General features: G+C 34.1%; 1 protein-coding gene across 5 annotated transcripts in view; it reads left to right on the top strand.

Annotated features, from left to right (window-relative positions):
- Window positions 1-18250, top strand: part of RIMS2 (regulating synaptic membrane exocytosis 2) — a 773533-nt gene that overhangs the window by 581970 nt on the left and 173313 nt on the right. The window lies entirely within an intron of this gene.

Below are 18250 nucleotides of genomic sequence, written 5' to 3'. Positions count from 1 at the left end.
GAAGTATGAGGTCTACCAAGGGAGGAAATAAGGTATTAATTAATTGGTTGTTTTGTTTGTTTGTTTGTTTGTTTGTTTTGAGATGGAGTCTCACTCTGTTGCTCAGACTGGAGTACAGTGGTGTGGTGGTGCAATCTCGGCTCACTGCAACCTCCACCTCCTGGGTTCAAGCGATTCTCCTGCCTCAGCGTCCCAAGTACCTGGGACTACAGGCATGCACCACAATGCCTAACTAATTTTTGTGTTTTTAGTAGAGACGAGGTTTCACTGTTTTGGCCAGGCTGGTCTTGAACTTCTGACCTTGTGCCTGCCTCAGCCCAAAGTGCTGGGATTACAAGCATGAGCCACTGCACCTGGCCTATTTAATTGTTCTTGTACTCCATTACCTTTTTATATTCAAGACATTTTTAGTTTCTTGATATTATTCATGGTCAAAGTCATGAAAATACTTTGTTCTAATATAGCTATTGAAGATTTAATAAAAGACTTAAAATAGTAAACTTTACTTATAACATGTAGCTGTTATATGCTCTATGACTTAGTAATTGAATCATTATAGTTGTAATATTTGTGGTCTCTGTGTAATAGAGAAAAGCAATTTGGATTTTTTAAAACTTAGGCCTGTTTTATCCTTACATAATCTTCAGTTTCTATTACATTACATCCCTTCATAACCTCAAGAACTAATTAAGTAAAGCATGAGTGGCTATGTTGGGTATACATATGTAGCAGGTATGTACGTATGTACCAGTTTCCAGCTTCTTCAATAAGACAACATAGAGAAGGCAGAGATTCTTAACATCAGCATCTACTTCTAAATTACCAGTGTCTTCCCCAGATTACATTATTACCAACATGGTGCATACAAAATTATTTGTCACAGAATTCTGATATACTGGAAATGTCACAGGACTAAAGCTAGATGAAAGTAAATTTAAGACAAATTAAAATAGCCTTGGCTTTACTCAATAGGTTCTAAATTTCCAGAATTTTTTCACTAAAATGAAAACATTAATAACTTCAAACAGGCACAGTGAATTGTATAGAAAATTGTTCTGTAATGCTATAATATTTTAGATACATTCCTAACTATTTGAGTTGGATATCAGAAATGATATCTGTGTTTTTCGTTTGTTTGTTTTGTATTGTTGCCTAGAACTAAATAGACACACCTGACCTTTTGTGGTTTTCTTATGCTGTAGTCTCTCATCTGTTCACCTTATATAATCCAGAGGCTAAAACATAAAGTCCTGATAAAATAAGATATTAAATTTTTTGTAAATATGTCTTCAGATAACACAAATTTGTTTGTTGGTTTATATTTTACTATACTTCAGGAAGGAATGTAGATGATTTATAAAAATACTTATAATAGTCTCAATAATATTGTCAATGAAGAAAAGATCAAGAGAAAATAAAGTCAGCTTAAAACAAGGTAACTCCAGAAGTAAAGTCTGTGAAAAAAAAAAAATGCATAGTGTAAGATCCTACATACCCGCTACATGTGGACTATATGTCTACCCTGAGCTTCCTAACAAGCAGCAAAGACAGAAAGGGAAACTTGATCAGTTATATGATTTATATTGCTCATACAATAAAGACAAATTTCTTAGAAGCAATAGCCGTGATTCTTGTTATAGAAACCTGACAGAAATTTGTTAAAGAAGGATGGACCAAAGGAATACTATAGGCATAGCTGGGATTTCTTTTTAAATTTTGATTTTACTTCAATTCATGAATAAATGAATGCCTTAAGCTTCAAAGTTTTATAACTTTGACAGCAATCATTTTAAGTTGGGAAAAAATAAATACTGGTAAAAATTATTTGTACTAAGCATTATAATTTCCTAGATATTCTCTAAAGCAGTAGATCAGAAGCAGCAACATCACTTGGAGACTTTTAGAAATGCAATTGTCTGGGGCCCTTTCAGACCAATGGAATAAAAACTCTGGAATTGGGGTCCCTGTGGTGTATGTTTGTTTGTTTGTTTGTTTGTTTTTGAGACGGAGTCTCGCTCTGTCACCCAGGCTGGAGTGCAGTGGCACCATCTCAGCTCACTGCAACCTCTGCCTCCCAGGTTCAAGTGATTCTCCTGCCTCAGCCTCCCGAGTAGCCGGGACTACAGGCACACACCACCATGCCCGGCTAATTTTTTGTACTTTTTTAGTAGAGATGGGGTTTCATCGTGTTAGCCAGGATTGTCTCAATCTCCTAACCTCATAATCTGCCCACCTCGGCCTCCCCAAGTGCTGGGATTACAGCCATGAGCCCCCGTGCCCGGCCGGGTCCCTGTGTTTTAACAAGTCTATCAGATGATTCTGATGTAGACTAAAGTCTGAGAATTACTGCTCTAAGGTGAAGAACTATTGTAAAATTATCCTTTAGATAACTGAGTTGACTTGCTCAATTAGGGTTTCAACTAGAAGCCAGAGGTGAATGATGTCTTCAAAAAAATGGAGACATTTTGAGAATAAATGATCTGACATCTTTATAAGGCCTCTAATAATGTCTGACAAATCCTACTGAATATAGGATACTTATCACTCTGTTTTCTAATGCCAGGATTATGCAGGCAGCTTACCTCAAAATAAAATCAAGTCTCTTAAGTACAACTTTTTAAGGGGATCCAAAATACAACACTATTTTGTACCACAACAAAGTACTTCTTGATGTGGAACTATCTTTGCTGGATCACCTATCTCCCCAGCATGTGGGGTTCATCTTCCTCTGATATAGGTCAAAGAGAAAGTTACAGAGGAATCTTCTTCAGACATACATAAGTTATATTAATTTTCAATTAATTCCTTAGATTAAAAATTTCAACATCATTTCTTTCTTTTATGATGAGGGCTATTTAGCTTATATTTATATTTTTTACTTTTTATTTTGATAACAAATGCAAATTATAGAGCCTCTGATTGAGCTATGTGTTTTAACATTAGATCTAGTTGCTGAAGAAAATCATTTAACAAATAAGGGAACTAAGATATAGCAAGGTTATGCAATGTATCCAGGTTCACATAGCCGCTAAGTCATGGAAAGTATTACTTGTAGCTAATTTAGTTTTTCAAATTTGACATAACTGTGATGAAATCCAAAGCCTCAGACATATAAAGCATATACTCTCTCCTAAGCTGTATTCCTGAAATTCCAGTGACACCATCGTGAAGCCCTGTGTGGAATCTAATTGTTAGCCTAGGTTTAAAAAAAAAAAAAAAAACTGTACAGTTCACATTCTAAATGGCATTGCTCTCTGAATTTCTCAAGACTTCTGCATTGATAGTTTTAAATAATTCCTACTAAATTTAAAGAAATCTTCTTAGTAACTCACTTTGAAAGCATCTATAGAGCAACTCACTTTGAAAGCATCTGTAGAGCAATACCTATTAAGCCACTGTCTTTCTAGGAATATTTTCAGTATACTAGAAAACTTGAAAGAAGAGAGTCTATTTTTAATAAGAGCAGCAAAGGCAAATACAGACATGATTTCTAGTTAATTAGTGGATGGCTTCTCAGGGAGTTTCCCTCAAAATAGAATTTATTATACTCAATGTACTCTTGCATGCCTCTTGTACTCTTTTTATCCCAGCTTGAATGTGTTTCATCTATTCTTGGCAACAATTTAAGGATCAACATATTCTTTCTATAAAATCAACTTTCCTTTTTATTTTCTCAGAAAAATGTGATTTATTAAGTTTAACAGTGTAAATTATGGTTCACCACAGGTCAGCTACCCTTCTGTGAGTTATGCCAATGATAAATTGGCATAATTATTAATACCTAAAAGTCCAATAATGTATTTATACTTGGAAATTAATATGGATGATTTGGTAATGCTTATTTAAACATATGAGCTTTAGTTTTTAAATTTGCTATATTTAATATTTTTAAATGTTCCCAAAAGCAATATTGTTATGAAGATACTCTTTGAAAGAGTGACCCCATAGCATTTCAACAAATAAGGCTCATGCAACAAATAATGTTTGTTGGCACAGTATTTATTGGAACTCAAAGCTTATTTCTCTGGAAAAACAGTGCTCTTTTTTAAGGAGTATGTTGTGGCAATACTTCTACAAAATTATCACAAAAATGTCTTAATCCTAATATAGCAGTTATGTCATAATTTTCCATTCTCTTATTTGTCTCCCTGGAATTAAGAAGCAGTGTAATCCATGAGTTGCCCAGATCTCTTCAAATGGAGGCCAGAAGCCTATGAGAATCTATTTAACCCATAATAGAATACACTGGGTAGAACAGAGGACAATGTAGTAAAAGAAAGGAAAAGAAAGTTTGTCTACATTTATTGTGCATGCCTGACCCTAGGCACTCTTCATCTACATCCTGTCACTTTTTTCCCAGGCTTCTAGTCTTTTAGGCACCCATTCACAGATCTCAAAGATGTATTGGGGAAAGCAGTTTGATTAAACTAGTTTACATTAAAATATGAATGACAATACAGAGCTTTATTTTTTGAAAAGCCCTTATAAATACAAAATAAACTGAAATTGGTGGACTTATAGGCAGTATTAATAGGAAATATTTCAGATAGTTGAAGTATGTTTGGTCAAGTAAAATACCACCGTTATCTAAACTGTTTATTTCATTTGATTAGCGTTTATGCTCTTCTCAACATTGAGAAGACACATTCAGTGCTAACCTTAAGTATTTTACATTGACATTCAAAGCACAGGCAATGAGGGGAGAAAAGTTGAGGCTTGTTAGAAGTGGTCATATATGAGCTCTTTAAAAATTTAATGTAAGTCAGGAATACTTTTAAGTCTCAAATATCATCAGAATGTGGCAGCAGTGGGTGAGTGGTGTATTAGAAAGGGCACAGCTTGGAGTCAAGTGGACTCTGCCTGGGTGGCTTGGGGTTGATTTAACCTCACAGCTTTTTTAATCTATTAAACAAGACTTTGGTATCTATTTTATAGTGTAGTAATGAGGATTAAATGAGATGATGTATATAAGTTGTTCAGCACCTAGTAAATGCTCAATAAATAATGCAGCTAATATTAGTTATTATTTTATAGTAACAACAGCAAATATAATCAGAGACAACAAAATGAGATGATGTATGTAAGTTGTTTAGCACCTAGTAAATGCTCAATAAATAATGCAGCTAATATTAGTTATTATTTTATAGTAACAACAGCAAATATAATCATAGACAACAGATATGAATCTGACAAGACCAAAAAGAAATGATAAAGAAATGACTAAGATAAGGAAAATGATTTTACTATTTTTACTGTGGCTCAGATATCATTGAATGTTCCCTTTATTCTCAAATAAGGAGATTCAAGCAGCAGAAATCTAAAAGGAAAAATGAAATTTAGAGGAAAAGAATTTATGAATCTTAAGGGGATATGAAGTTTTTTTAATTAAAAGAGACAGGAACATAATGTGTGATGAAAAATTATAAACCAAATTACTGAAATTAAGAAATTATGCTATCATGGTTGACATTAAAGGTGACTGGTCCTTGATGAAGTGATTCATAGACATGCATATGGGTATAGGTGTTTTCAAAGAAATACTCATTAATAGTGATGACATAAATGGACCTGAAAACTAACACCAAGTTTTTATTTTTATTTATTTATTTATTTATTTTTACGTAGTCACTTTGCTTTTATTTTTTTATTTATTTATTTTTTTTTGCATTTTTTTTTTTTATTATACTTTAAGTTCTAGGGTACATGTGCATAACGTGCAGGTTTGTTACATATGTATACTTGTGCAATTTTTAAAAGGCAAATTTTAAAATGTAGATTAGATAGCCTTATACATATTATCAAGAAGAAACATGACAATACATGAATTTAGATATAATATAGACATGAAGAAATAAGAGTTATGTTTTAATTTTATAGCAGTGATAGAAATAAAATACTTGGGGAAAAGTATTTTTCTTAGGGAGAAAAACTGAGTTGCTGTTAGTATGTAACTCAGCCCAGTGACATAATGAGGTAGATAGAGCCAGGCCTTGTGCCTGCTACAGGAAGAGCTGCTGCAGCATCAGTTCTCAAGCTACCAAGAGAACCTAGTATTCATGTAAAACAGACGTCATTGTGCAGGTGTAAGATGGAATCCTCTGATAAATAGAACAAAAGGATTCTAATAGCATGATCTCATGGAAGCAGTCTCTATTCTACAAGGTCCTCAGGGAGTACAATAAGATGTTTTAAATAGAAAGTAATGAATGAAGCATTCTTCCTTGGAATAAGCAATCTACTGTTTCATGAACAGAAGTTGGATTCAGATTTTCAAAAAAAAACTCTGCTAGGCATAGTCTAACCAGATATCCAGCAGAATATTTTTCTATTTTTGGATTAGAATTAAGATCACTTACTCATGATTTTCAACTCAAGCCAAGTCAAGTAATCTTATCTTGTACTGATGAAGATGTCAGAGACTATGCCAGTGGCTGTACCTGGATTTCTTCAATGAAACACATCACTTCTGTAAACTCTTATTTTACTTTTTCATATTTTCCTATAATTTTATTTATTTCTTCATGCCTCAGCAAGCAGATAACTTCAGGTTCTATAGCAGAATCCCAAGAAAAATACCTGGAAATCAGTGAACTGCTGATATGGGAGCGTAAGAGAAAAAAGGACAGCCTACATTACTTGGAAGTATTCTTAACTGCCAGACTAGCCTACGAAACTATGAGAGTGTGCTGAGCCCTTGATGGTACTGCCACCTGCTATACTCCCCACCTCTCCACCAGCTGAGGACACATTTGACCAAGTATTATACCCCTTTGATTGCTTCTTGGCCCGAAACCAGGCCCCAGTCTTCTAAGCTGTCTAAGTTGCTTGTCCAAGCCAGCCATCCTCCAGGATTTTAATTAATCATTCGATGTATATGTTTTATTTTTACATCACCCTGTGGTGCTTCCTTTACCAAGTATATTTATGAAGATACATAAACTTAGATTTTGAGATCTAGGTTGTTAAACTAGCAAATAAGAGCAGCATTATGTAATATAGCTGTAGAAGTGCACAAGGATGCGAATAGTAATCTTATCAAGGCCTGATTAAAGGCTTCAGTCACACTTACAAAATCACCAAATGGTTATATAGCCTAATTAAAAGAGTCATAGTTCAAAATGAAAAAGGATTACATTACATTTTTAAAATCATTTATGTCCTATTTTCCCCTTCTATAGTTTTTTTAAATTCATGTTTGCAAGGATAGGTTTCTCATTTGTGTGATATTAAACATCCATCAAACTAGCATTTAAAAGGAACTAAAAATTTCTGTATGTGTTTATTTAATTTCTTCCATTATGAGATAAGTAAAAGAAGGAGTGATGTCAAGAGAGAAGGAGCCGTTGGAAGTATAATTTCTTACAATTGGTACACAATATTGTTAATTATTATTACTATTGCAGCCACATTTATGGCAGAAATTCTGAAGTCTTGTTAACAGTACTAGAGATATATGGACAGTTTGTTAATCACTCTTCAATATATTTTTAGTGATTAGGGTTAAATAAAGACTACAGAGTAGTATTAAAAGTGTAGCCTCCATAACTAAACTGTCTAGATTAAAATCCTACCTCTTCTACTATCTGTATGACCTTGGGCAAGTTACTTAACATCCTTGTACCTCGGAGGATTGTTTTCTTTTATCCTTTTTTTTTTTTTTTTGGAAACAGAGTCTCTCTCTGTCACCCAGACTGGAGTGCAGGGGCGTGATCTTGGGTCACTGCAACGTCTGCCTGCCGGGTTTAAGTGATTCTCCTACCTCAGCCTCCTGAGTAACTGGGATTACAGGCACGTGCCACCACACCCAGCTAAATTTTTTGTATTTTTAGTAGAGACAGGGTTTCACCACGTTGGCCAGGGTGGTTTTGAACTCCTGATCTCAAATGATCCGCCCGCCTCAGCCTCTCAAAGTGCTAGGATTACAGGCATGAGCCACCACGCCCAGCCAGATTGTTTTCAAGATTGTCTACATATAAAGATAAAACTCTTAGAGCAGAGCTTGATATGTAATAGCAATCAGTAAGTGTTAGCTGAGATATGATAATGATGGTTGTGGAGGTGGTGGTGGTGGTGGTGGTAATAATGATGACGACAGGAAAGAAGGATAAAAGGAAGAATCACTGTTTCCAACAGCTAACTTCCTCTTACCAAAGCCCTTGAGGGTTCAGGTGTATATTTGTTGTCATCAGGAATCTTGTAGAGATAGATAAGCATATCTTTAAGGTAATCTTAAAAACAGGTGGGGAAAAAAGGATGAAAAGTTTAAAAAATGGTACTTTTAAAAGCCTAAAATTGATTTGTCTTTTCTGCCAATCTATCCAAATTTTTGTCTACCCCAAATTCTTATTATATAGTTTATATTCCCTAGCAAGCTGATTGTATTTAAATTTTAATCTAAATATGTATCTATTGGTATAGATATACCTGTAGGCAGATATAAAATTATATTGTATTTATACATAATTTATACATCTGTGTTTACACATACACTTACTCGTACCCTAAAGCTCTGAACCAGAGAATTTCCGTCCTCTATGATTTAGCTGATAGAAGCAAAAACTATTCACTTATTCCTTGCCTCATTGGAAGAAATTCTCATTTATTTTTTGTCTCTCCTGTTACATAAAAGATCTACAGTTAAAAACTTGGTTGTGGTCTCCAACATGGCACAAGTATACATATGTAACAAACCTGCACGTTATGCACATGTACCCTAGAACTTAAAGTAAAAAAAAAAAAAAAAAAAAAAAAAACTTGGTTGTGGCCAGGCATGGTGGCTCACACCTGTAATCCCAGCACTTTGGGAGGCCGAGGCAGGTGGATCACCTGAGGTCAGGAGTTTGAGACCAGCCTGGCCAACATGGTGAAACCCCATCTCTACTAAAAATACCAAAAACTACCTGGGTGTGGTGGCCGTGCCTGTAATCCCAGCTACTTAGATGACTGAGGCAGGTGAATCACTTGCACCTGGGAGGCAGAGGTTGCAGTGAGCCGAGATCGCTGCACTCCAACCTAGGCAACAAGAGCGAGACTCCATCTCAAAAACAAAACAAAGAAAAACAACAACAAAAAACTTGATGGTAACTAATTGTAATGAAATTTTAGAGATTTTATGTTTTTATTTGTGATTAATCTTTGATTTTAAAAGTTTCTAGTTTATGTTTCTTTTTCCTTAACATCCCATATTAGTTGATTAGGGCTGCTATAACAAAATACCGTAGAAGGGCTGGCTTAAAGAACAGAAATGTATTTTCCTAGTTTTGGTGGCTAGAACTTTCAGGTGTTGGCTAGGCTGGCTCCTTCTGAGGCCTTTTCATGGCTTTCAGATAGCTGCCTTCTTGCTGTGTCTTCACTTTGTGTGTGTCTGTGTCCTAATCTCTTCTTATAAGGACACCAGTCATATTGGATTAGGAGCTAACTATGTGACCTCATTTTACCTTAATGACCTCTTGAAAAGTCCTAGCTTCAAGTACAGTCACATTCTGAAGTACTGAAGACTAGGACGCCAGCATAGGAATTTGGGAGGAACACAATTCAGTCTATAACACATCTCTACAAAGTAGCTAATGATTTTTTAAATTAAAACTTTACTGCATTATGAAAGCATATTTGATTATAATGTGAATAGGGATTTTTAGAAAACTAACTGTAGCTGTTTTGCTTTGAACTTTTTCTTTCTTTTTTGATTTTATTACTTTTCTCTATTTCTTCCTATTTTTACAACTGCCTTCTCAAATCCTAAGAGATAAAATATTTTGGTTTTGTGTTTGCAAATACATCTTAAAAATTTGCTGTCTTAGCCATGAAAAACCACATTTAAATATGACTCACGTAGCCATAATTTTATGCTGATATTCAAGCATGGGTCCCTTTCTTTTATATGTATTTGTGAGTTACCATATATTCACATTTAAGCCAGGAAATATAAAAAGACTATTTTAAATTTATGAATAAGTCATCCAGTGTTGCAGTATTATTTTTAAAAAAAGTCATTTAAGATTATGAAAACAGCAACTTGTATATTATAGAATACTGTAGAATTATAGCAGAAATTTTAATTTGTCCCTTTTTAGTAACATAAAGTTTCTAAATACTGACAAAAGAAAGAATTGTAGATAAGTTGCATGCAGCTACTTGCAGGTCAATCTGTGGAGAATAACTGCCATTGCCAAGAATGCAGTACCCTCCTGTAATCACTTAAGAATATAAAGGAGAAGTGTTTCCTTTTACCTTCAGCAAAATAAAAAATAATAATAATAACTGTGTGACTTCATCTTTGCTTTCATCAAGCCTCCAGAGTTGCTAGCTTGTTAACAGCTAGAATATTCTACAGGGAATGAATTATAGTAGACCACAGAAGGGAAAGAGGTCCCGCTTTATAAAATCAGGGAGGATATGGGAAAAGAAGAAAAAAAATGTGGTCAAATAGAGCAGATACATTCTTTCCAATCAAATTTCATATAACTGAAAGGATTAAGCTTGGAGATATATGTGTATATATATATGCACACACATATACATATACATATATGAAGTAAAAGAATATAGAAAAGAACAGATAGGTGAAAACATATATACCTTCTGAACCATCCATGGCATTACCACATAAAATACATATATTCTGTTTTATATGTGGATTATTTATGTCTTTTATATTAAACTATACACTTCTTGAGAAAGGTCACTATATTATTCATCTTTGTAGTCTCTCAGTAGCATGTACTTTGCCTTGGCCACAATAAGCACTCAATGGGATTAATTTTAGTGAATTAACATGGACGTGGATGCTGAGAGAAAACTAAAATGGTAGGATAGGATAGTTTGAAAAAGGTTCTAGAGAAGGTGAATTTTAAGCATTTGTATCAATATAAGAACAAAATATATTTAGAAGAAGATATAGGTGAATTACTGCGTAATAGTCAAAAGCATGTTTCCTAATGGGCATACAATTATTGATTTCCATCTAGAGATAATCATAGTGGAAAGAATACTGAGAAAGAATGGGAAGATTGGGCTTTTAATTTTCGTTATGCCATTCATGTGATAAGACTTTGGATAAGTTGCCCAATAGTTCTTCACAACTCAACTTTTTTCTATCTACAAATTGAAGAAACCTTATAAGCTATAAAGTGTTAAACAAATATGTGGTACTTTGGAGGCAGCATTGAAAAGACCACTATGAATTAACATTTGGGTTTTAATCAGTCTCATCATTAATTAAGTAAATTATTTAATCTCAGAGTCTAGTCTTAAAATTAGATTTGAAATATATTTTCTGTATTTTGTTTCTTTCAATTCTAATGTTTCATTCATTGATTGAGTACTCTCTGATCAGTGTAAGGCTTTCTACTAGACATGTTCTCACAAATTCCTGAATCTATATAATTTTTAATGAACTTGTGGCATAATAACTGTGATTTAGAGAATAAATTTATATATGTAATGTTTCACATATTTCACATGAAGTAATTGATAATTAAGTTTGAATTGACACTTGTGTAGAAACCTTTAGTCAATAAAGTCAGTCATCCAGGGTAACATGGAAACATCCACATCTATAACTTCAATTTAGTTCAACTATTTATAATGCAAATGTATCTACAATTTTGTTATGTAATGGCTTTGTTCATCAGCACAAAATTCAGTTGTAATTTTCTTTAGTTGGAAGGATTACAGATATCATTTATTAGCAAAACAAATATATTGTTTTATTAAACATTTGGAAATTTGATTACTTCTATTGCATCAGTTTTGAAGATTGTAAAATAATACTCCAGTCTGGAAATAATATAGCTAACCTTGAAATATATTTCATATGAAGGAAGGGACTTTGGTGATAACTTCAGAGAATGGAAACATCTCTATAGCACTAGGTGTAGCAAATGGGAGTGTCCATTAATCATAGTTATTTTTTAGTTATTTTTTAACCTGGGAGGTAGGAGTAATAAAAAACAACTTACAGTTGAACTCCATTCTGATGGATAAATCAAAACTTACTACCTCAATATAACTTCCTCAGTAACAAAGAAATGGCTGTGATTTTATGATTGACCATTTTCAGATAGTTTTTATGACTTGGAATGCTTACAAACAAGGCCAACAGTCTCCAGGGTCCAGTCACATAGGAACATGTTACTTCTTAAGCCCTTTTCAATTTTCTGCCAAAAAAAATCACCTAAATTTTAAATGAGTTTAAAGGGGTTATTTCAATAGAACATAAAACACGTTTTTATTCAATAGAACATAAAACATGTTTTTCTTCAAGTTAGTTTATATGATATTGTTGTTAAAGTTTTACTTTGTTAAAATCCATCCAATTATACTTACAAGCAATGTTATTTTAATGCTGTTTTGTATTCTGATTATTTAGGTCATTTTAGACAGATTTTTCAAAATTTCAAAAAGGGCTGAAAATCTTTATTTTAGGCATATCCCTAAAGTTGAAAACAATATGAATATTTTCAAAAGAAATAAGTTCTAAACTTGCTTGCCCAGTGTCCCATTAAAATGAATACAAATTATCACTTTTAATTAAAAGTAAAAACAAATTTGATAATAAAAGTGAAAAAAAAGTTTAATGAAAAGAAATAGACTTTATAATAACAAGTTGTATAATCTTAGTCATTTCTCTATTTCTCAATTTTCTCATCTGTAAAATGAAGAAGATAGATTACATTCTCTCTGAGGTCTCTTTTAGCTTTGAATTTTATAATTTAAATTTTATGGTTATATTCTTCTAAATTTTTTTATATTATTTTAAATACCCATATTATTTTAATGTCTATATCTTATATGTTAACATCTATATATCGGTATTATTTTAATATTTTAATATCTATGTTACTTATGTTCTATATTATTTTTCTACATCTTATACAACCCATACAGAATTATGGGTTTGGAAGATTTTTGAGGAAGTTGCTGATATGAACAAATTTGTGCTTTTAGGAGGTAATACTCTAATGATATACTTAAGATGCATTTGAAAAGAACATTACAGACAAGGAATCCCATTTGGAGGCTATTGTAGTAGTCCAAGCAAGAGGTAATTGTTAGGCTTTGTTCCTGCTTTGACTGTTGGCTCCATCCCAAAATGTCTTTCTGTAAGCCCAGTTGATGCTTCTCTGTCTTCTCACACAGGGAACAAGAGTAGTGGGCCTCTTCAGATTTCCAACAGAATGTAATTATATTTGCCCTATCCCTGAATTTGATAGATCAGAGCAATTCTCAGGCCCCTTCAGGTTTTTTAACATTACGTAGATATTCAGGCTATTATTTAGCCTTGATTCTCTTCAACACAAGTACTTTGAGTTACGCTATTACTTTCTAAAGTACTGATAATTGAAAGGGAACCTTATTTCCTATCTCCGGCTCATACAATTTTGTTGTGTTTCTGCCTGCTTCAGATTCCCAGGGCATTGGTCCTACTGCTATGTTCTCATGTCTTATTTCTGTTGCAACTTTTGGGATGCTAGCTTGCCACGTGATATCTGTAATATCTATACCCTATATCCCAATCATTTAGATATTCTTTAAACATTCATAAAAATCATATAATCCATGTAATGTTTAAAGAGGGTCACAAAGGGCCAAGTGCCAGGAATTTTTATAGCTAGTGACAATTTCTTTATGACTTTTCTTAATTCCGGCTAGATCTTATGGGTTTCTGATTTGAGGGCTTGAAGAAGCATTTAGTCATAATAATAACATAAGGGCTTTCAACTGGGCACATTGGTTTAGATTAGCAGCAGGCATTTTGTTCTACCCTCTGGGGCTTGGATAGACATGAAATTGTATGTATGTGTCAGAATATTATTAATATACGTAAGGGTCTGAGAAAAACAGACTTTGAGAATACTTGTTGACTGAGGCAGATATTTCAGATGACATGAGTTTGAGCTATTACTGAATAATAAAGGGTTTACAAATAAATCTAAGACTAAAGCTATTAAAAAAATATTTATTTTATGTGGTTCCATCTATATCAATACACAGCTAAGTGTTAATGTTATATTGCATATTATCTGTAAAAGGTTAAAAAGCTGTTTTATCAGATGTGAAAAAGAAAACTATATATAAGATATTTGAAAGTTGTTTGTAAACCATAAAAAGTAATTAAATTTTAATTATTATTAGTGTTATGGTGATAGATTGTTATAGTCCTCAGTTTAACTTTCCTTAGTATCAAGTATAAACATAATTATAAAAACTAACTGACCAGTCATGGTGGCTCATGCCTATAATCCCAGCACTTTGGGAGGTCGAGGCGAATGGATCACTGGAGGTCAGGAGTTCAAGACCAGCTTGGCCAACATGGTGAAACCCCGTCTCTACTAAAAATACAAAAACTAGCCGGGTGTGGTGGCAGGCACCTGTAATCCCAGCTACTCGGGAGGCTGAGGCAGGAGAATCGCTTGAACCCGGGAGGCAGAGGTTGCAGTGAGTTGAGATCACACCACTGCACTCCAGCCTGGGTAACTGAGCAAGACTCTGTCTCAAAAACTAACTCGAGTAGAAAGGTTTTAAGAATGAATAAACCTGAATTTCCAAGGCAGGTTTGGTATTATCCACTCTAAGTAAATAAACCAATCTAGTGTGAAAGGACAATGCCCTTTTGTTTTTTGTTTGTTTTTTGTGGGACTTGCAATTAGGAACCTATTTATAAAGTATTCATAGCCATTTTCATGTTTTTTTCAAGTCAAGGTAAAATTTTTGAGCTTATGGATTAATGATGATGTATATTTAGTATCATAATCTACAGCTTCTTTTATTTCATCATGGACTATGCCTAATTAATTATCATGGTAAATACTTACTATGTGTCAAGACCTGTGATCTCATTTAAAACTCATATTGGTCCTATTAAGAAGGTATTGTCTCCACAATGTGAATCTAGAAGCAGACTTAAAGAAGAGACTTGCCTAAGATTGTGTAGCTCCTAGTAAGTGGAAGAACAGTTACACACCCATATCTTTCAGCTCTTAATCCCTTGTTCATTATGGTATACTGCCTGTTATCTAAATTAGATGACTATTATGATTTTCATCAATATTGTTGCTTAGGGAATATGTTTATACTATGAGGTCAGAAATTTTTTTCTGATACAGACCAGGAAGAGTTTGCATTCAGGAAAGTGTATCAGTCATGTTTGCACTCAGCTGTTTATAACAAAACACCTGACAAAATTATCTGAATAAACAAGGAATTTTACTTCATACAAGAAATCCAAACAGCCCAGGGCTGGCACTGTTACTTAAGACCCAAGCACTCTGTCCGCATCATCACAGAATGCCTGCTGTAGCTGTAGGCTTGGGTTTGAACTCCAATAAGAAAGGGGAAAAAAAAGGGAAAGACATATGGTCATACCTGCTATGTTAGCTCACTATAATCAGAAACACAGTAGCTCTCCCTAAACTCCTCCCCTAGATTACTGCTTATATTTCAGAGGTCACACTCATATCAAATGATCACCTTACATACAAGGTGGAAAATGAAGTTGTTTTTTTTTGTTGTTATTAAAATCAGTGTGAATTCTTTTAATAAAGACCAAAATGGGAGAGGGAATATTGAGTAGGCATTCAGCAGCAACTGCCACAAATAAATAGGTGTTAAATATTCTAGTTACCAAAGGAAAGACCAAGGACCCATTCATAACTCCCGATAGCTAAATATTTAGATAATATTTGTTTCCATTACATGACTAAGTAATATTTCTTGACTGATTAGAATGGAGGATACTGGGAAAGGAGGAGTCAAAGATAATTCACAACTTTTCTAGGTTTTAGTTGGATATTGAACCTATAGTGCAGGCAACATAAGAGGTACAGGGAGAGCTGGTTTAGGGTGAAAGAATAAATTTGGTTTGGGCTATATTGAATTTGTTGTACCAACAAAAGAATGTACAGGAGATGTCCTGTCAGCATCTGGAAATACAGGTCTGAAGCTTTGGAAAGGTGAGAATAAGGATTTTATTAGTCATTACTTGGTAATTAAAATGGGTAGATGATGGATTATATCATCCTGGGGTAATATATTATAGTTAAAAGAAGGCTAAAGATGGGAACTTTAAGAAAATGTAATTTAAAATCAGGTTAGGGAAAACAAAGCTGGAAAAGGAGATTAAAAAGTAACACTCAGGGACATAGAGTAGAAACCCTGAGTGGCATTATCTCAGAAGTCATTATGGGAAATTTTCAAGAAGAGAGGGGAAAGAAAAAGACTAAAAAGATACCACTGACTAGTAAATTAGGATGTTATTGGGGAATTTTGTTCTGGTGGGTTTTTTTTGTTTTTTTTGTTTTTGAGAAGAGTTTTAGTACATGATAGAATGGCTTAAGAGTTGTTGATTCTCTTGAAGAAGATGGTAAATTCATTTGTTAAGGGCAAAAACATAAGCTTTGCACCTACCTGAGATCTCTAAACCTGGGGTTTCATTGCAGCACTGGCATTTCTATCTCTGAAAACTGAGAAATCGATAGAAGTAAATTAAGATTGTTTCTCAAGGAGAAGCTGATTACTAATAGACATTGAGTTCCCACAAAGCCAAGCCTTAGGGAAAGTCATAATTGACTACTGGCAGTAATTCTTCCTCTGTAAATTCTCCAGGAAAAATTATTCACCTCATAAATTTCCTTCACATCAAGCAACAGCTGATTCATTTGTAAGTCTTGGCATACATGCTAATGGCTACCCTTTCTTTGACTGCAGCTTTTTACTTTAAGCTGTTCTTGCTATTTCATGTTTCAAAGACTTCTCTGGATGAGTCTGTTTCTAGATCTCTAGAATGGAGAAAATACCTTCTTCACAGATCCAATGTGAACTTTAAACGAGATCACAGATCTTGATACATAGTAAATATTTATTGTCCCTTACTCATTCTCTCCTCAGGAGTCTTAGTGAGCCCTATAAACAAAGCCTGTATTCCTAAACCCCACAACCAGTGGTGTGCCCAGCTGTCTGTTCAGTGACCACTTGGTAACTTGAAATCTGCCATAATGGGAGTATTTATATCATGGAAATCAGAAAACTCCATAAATTGGAATTTGTTTCCCCAGAAAGCTAGTTGTTAAACATTTACTGTTTAACAGCACTGCCTATACCCACCACAGAGAATGAAATAATTAGGTGACTAAACCCTATACAGCTATCAGTGTAGTATCTTGTGTACTGATTTGGTACTTCATAATGGAATAATGCTTCAGTATATAGCCCAGATAAAGCAAATCATTCCATTCATTCATTGTGATCATTAAACATTCATTGAGTTCCTTCTAAATGCCAGGCCCAGATGTAGATAATAAGATTACTGAAATCAACAAAAGTCATTATCCTCTGGGAGTTTATAATCTAGTGGGGTGGGTAGATTACAAATAGATGGATAAATAGCTAGATAGATGATTGATACATGGATGGATGGATAGACAAGGGAGAAGTACACGTAATACCACATGATAATAAAGGCATGAGTAACGTAGTTGAGGATTATATAGATATAATAAAGGCATGAGTAAAGTAGTTGAGGAAGATTCGAGGCAGTTATTAATTCTCTTTGAAGGAGTTAAGGAAGACTTCACAGAGGAGGTGACATCTTAAACTGTGCCTTAGAGGATGACTAGACCTATGTAATGGAGAGGGTGTTGAGTACGGCTCATCCTACCTAACTATACTTCCTTTGGACTCCAGCTATCACAAAGGCCACCTCATAAGGTTTGGGAGAATTAAATAAAATAATCCACATATATTATTTACAACAGTACGTTTCACAGGGTATACAAATAATAATTGTAGCTAATTTAATTACTATATCAAACTGAAGAGGCCATCAGGCCTGAAGACCAACAAGGGAGAAAATTCAGTGCCTCCGTCTCCAGTGAAAATTTTATATACTTGACTCCTTTCCAGACTGAGGCATGATGTTCATTAGGCTCAGCTTTACTGCAGGCTCCTTCCTTTTGAGCTCTGCAGCTATCAGAAATCTTTCAAGCTGGGATTTCATTTGCAGAATTTTGTTTACAAGACTAAATCTTAAATAAGTCCTCCAATGTCTTTGGCATTTTCTCTCTGCCTTCTTCTCCCAATTTTAGACTGTTATCACACAATACCTTCTTTAGAAGTCATAGCTAAACAAAATTATCTGACAAGGACATTTTTTATACAATTCAGCATTCAGATCAGGCACTGATAAGAGCCTTGGGTAGGACAGAGAAAAACATCATCTTGAAGTAGCTCCTCAAAGAAAAAGTACCTGCAA

Source organism: Colobus angolensis, unplaced genomic scaffold (genome assembly GCF_000951035.1).
Source record: "Colobus angolensis palliatus isolate OR3802 unplaced genomic scaffold, Cang.pa_1.0 Scaffold121, whole genome shotgun sequence".
Classification (NCBI taxonomy): Eukaryota; Metazoa; Chordata; class Mammalia; order Primates; family Cercopithecidae; genus Colobus; species Colobus angolensis.
The sequence above is the reverse complement of the archived record's forward strand: the minus strand, read 5'-3'. Positions and strand labels throughout refer to the sequence as shown.